This window comes from Plecotus auritus (genome assembly GCF_963455305.1).
Source record: "Plecotus auritus genome assembly, chromosome: 1".
NCBI classification, from domain to species: domain Eukaryota; kingdom Metazoa; phylum Chordata; class Mammalia; order Chiroptera; family Vespertilionidae; genus Plecotus; species Plecotus auritus.
In genome coordinates, this window is record NC_137770.1 from 155,056,819 (window position 1) to 155,060,250 (window position 3,432).

Genomic DNA, 3,432 nt, shown 5'->3' on the forward strand with positions numbered 1-3,432 from the left:
ACTTATCACAGACCTCTGACTGCAGTTAGGGGTGTTAAGACACTCCAGATCCTGTAGGGCAAGAGGACCAAAGGAGTAGGTAGCATCCACTGGGGGACGATTTCAGTCTCGTTTATCACAAAGACCTTCAGTTTCTATCTTGTGTTATAGGAATAACTATATATGTTTTCTTTCCTTTTGTCTGTCAACAAGCATTCACCAATAGATGCTTAGTGAGTACCCACTGTGTGCCAGGTCCTGTGCTAGGGCTTTGGGAACGTGAGGGCCTAGAAGTCCCTTCTCATCCAGTTTGGTTTCTAGAATTGCTGCTGCTTTATCCACCTGGAGCTTGTGGTTCCTGGCCTAGAGAAGAATGGTCTTTGCATAGGGATTTAGCTTCAACATGCTGCTCCGGTTTTTCAGGGGAGTCTTCTTTAATATTCTGTGATGAATTTTCCTGTGTGGTGCTCAGAGAGCTCTGGATCCTGGGCTTATCAAGATTCTGCTTAGGTGTGCATTGGGCATCTTGTGCAAGCGAAGGTTGTAGTTACTTCATGTAATCATCCATCCAAACAAGCACTCACCAACAGATGCTTAGTGAGTACCCACTGTGTGCCAGGTCCTGTGCTAGGGCTTTGGGAACGTGAGGGTTAGGTACAAATGGAGAAGGCATTAAGAGCAACCAGGTTTCAAGTTATAAAGATCAAGAACATGGCTAAGAAAAAAACAATTAATTAGGATACCACTATCAGAGTATAGGTAAGAAATATAGGTACCTTCCAAAGGAGGGGTGGTATTGATGGAAATAAGTAGAAAGATGTGAGAGAGAAAAATGGCTTACATAGAATCATCTTTCAATGGTATTTTACTGAATAATTGAAGCAACTTGATTTGCCATAGAAGAAAGGAGTGACTTATAAAAAAAAAAATCGGGATTTGGAGCTGTACAGATCTGAGTTTGAATTCCTCTAAACTCTTCTGTTTATTAACTGCGTGGCTTTGGGCAAATTACTTAACTCTCCAAGCCTCAGTTTCCTTCTGTATAAAATGCAGATATGGGCAAAACCCACCTCATAGGTTTTGTTTCAGAGATGAAATAAGGAAATGCATATAAGCAATTAGTAAGGTCTGGCATGAACTAAATGATCAATATATTACCATGGTTATTAAGCATTGTTACTGTTACTAAATGACCAATATGTCATTGCTATTTACATGATAATAAATGTTAAATGTAACTACTTAAAGAGTGACAAATTGAAATATCATTCTATTTAATAGAAATAAATAAATAAATAATTTTATCTCAATTAGAATATTTACACTATTTTCTGGACTACGTGGGTACAAAGAGAAAATGTCTCTAGTCCTCAGAGAGTGGATCAAGTATAACTAGTGAGTTTGCTCTGCTGGGACGGAAGGAGCCACTGAAGAATACAACAAATAGAAGTGCCCAAGTGTGTCTGTCTCCACACACACACACACACACACACACACACACACACACACGGTCCATGTTGGTTTAAATATTGAACAAATTAGAGTCATTTTCATTGTGGTACTGTCAGAAAACAGCAGATAGCTATTTCATCTGCTAGGAATTCTTATTTATTTATATCTTTGATCATGGTTTTCTTCAAAATTAGCTGTCCAAAGTGATTGACCTTTATGGAAGAAACAAATTTAAGTTTTGCTACAGGCTTCTTTTCTTCTGCGGTAGGTTTCTTTTCTTCTCAGCTGCTGGTTTCTTGGTAGATGCAGCCTTTTTCCCACCAAAGGCAGATTCTGATTCTTGATGCCAGCAGCCTTCTTTCCTTTCTTCCCGACCACAGGCTTCTTGCCTAGAAGTCCCTTCTCATCCAGTTTGGTTTCTAGAGTTGCTGCTGCTTTATCCACCTGGAGCTTGTGGTTCCTGGCCTAGAGAAGAATGGTCTTTGCATAGGGATTTAGCTTCAACATGCTGCTCCGGTTTTTCAGAGGAGTCTTCTTTAATATTCTGTGATGAATTTTCCTGTGTGGTGCTCAGAGGGCTCTGGATCCTGGGCTTATCAAGATTCTGCTTAGGTGTGCATTGGGCATCTTGTGCACGAGAAAGTTGTAGTTACTCCTTATGAGGGAGGCAGCTTTATGCCAGGTGCCATACAGATTATCTAATTTGCGGAAAGCACTTTCAGTCCAAATGCAGAAACAGCCCACATGCCCACCAGGAGCAAGTTTCAAAATGTTCAGTTTGCTTATATTAAGCAGGTAATTCTAGGGATGTTTCTGAAGGCTTTGATGATACTGCTGTCCTCATTATAGATGATGCAAGGCCCCCTGTGCTGGGTAGGAGGACAGTTTCTCATTTTGCCCCTTCCAGCTCTCATTTGCTGAAAGGCATAGACCTTTTTTATGTCAATCCAGGCCTTAAGTTTATTTTCTTTTAAAAAATAAAATAAAATAAAATAATATATATATATATATATATACATATATATATATATATATATATAATTGATTTCAGAGAGAAAGGGAAAGAGAGATAGAAACATCAATGATGAGAGAGAATCATTGATCAGCTGCCTCCTGCATACCCCCACACTGGGGATCAAGCCTGCAACCTGGGTATGTGCCCTTGATGGAATCAAACCCAGGACCCTCCAGTCTGCAGGCCACTGAGCCAAACCAGCTAGGGCCAGGCCTTAAGTTTCTTAAGAAGCAAAACAGCCTCCCTGGTTTTCTTGTAGCCTTTAACTTTATCTTCAACCACCAAAGGGCATTCAGGAACTTCCTCAATAAGATGACCTTCAGACATGACCAGTGCTAGGAAGGCCGAGGCAGCCAGGACAGAGCAGATGGCATATTGCTTCTGTGTTGTGTTCACTCTGGGGTGCCAATGGTGCCAGGTTTGGTTAGTGCAAATATGTAGCCCCCATGACACATATTTCCAAAAGCAACCTGGCCAGAATGATGGGTTCCACCACCTTGGACTCTGGGAGTTTGAGCCACAGCTCTGCCAGTACCCAAGATTCAGCACTGGTTTGATGACCTGCCAATTCACTGACAGCACAGGCCTGTCTATTGTTTCTGCACAAGTTGGTGTGAACAAAGTTCACAATATCTGGTGGATTGGAGCCTTGAACACAACAGGCAAAGAGAATATTTGTGCCAGATGTTTCCCCCTTTTCATAGTACACTGACATCAGTGGACAAGCACATGCCATGGCAGGGAGAGGAGAAGGCCGCACTCTTCTCAACCCAGTGGCTCCCACAGGAAAACTTCTGCTAGAAATTTTAATCTTTTTTTTAATGAAGGGAGAAAGCAGAAGCTGCTCAGTGGACCAGTTCTGGTTGTCTGTGGACTGTGCTGTGCTCACGTACAGGGAACATGTATTAAAATATGGGCAATTTCCCAGATACCTTTGAGGTCTTCAACAGATAAAACTGCTTTGGTAACCTTAGGTTCTGTACTAG

At 41.6% G+C, this 3,432-nt stretch overlaps 1 pseudogene across 1 annotated transcript; it reads right to left on the minus strand.

The window, feature by feature from the left end:
* Positions 1-1,583: 1,583 nt before the first annotated feature.
* On the minus strand, positions 1,584-3,231 carry LOC308241464 (large ribosomal subunit protein uL4-like; annotated as a pseudogene). The gene is made up of 2 exons: positions 2,660-3,231; positions 1,584-2,384 (listed from the first exon to the last, which is right to left on the minus strand). The product of its transcript is annotated as a large ribosomal subunit protein uL4-like (transcript).
* Positions 3,232-3,432: the final 201 nt, after the last annotated feature.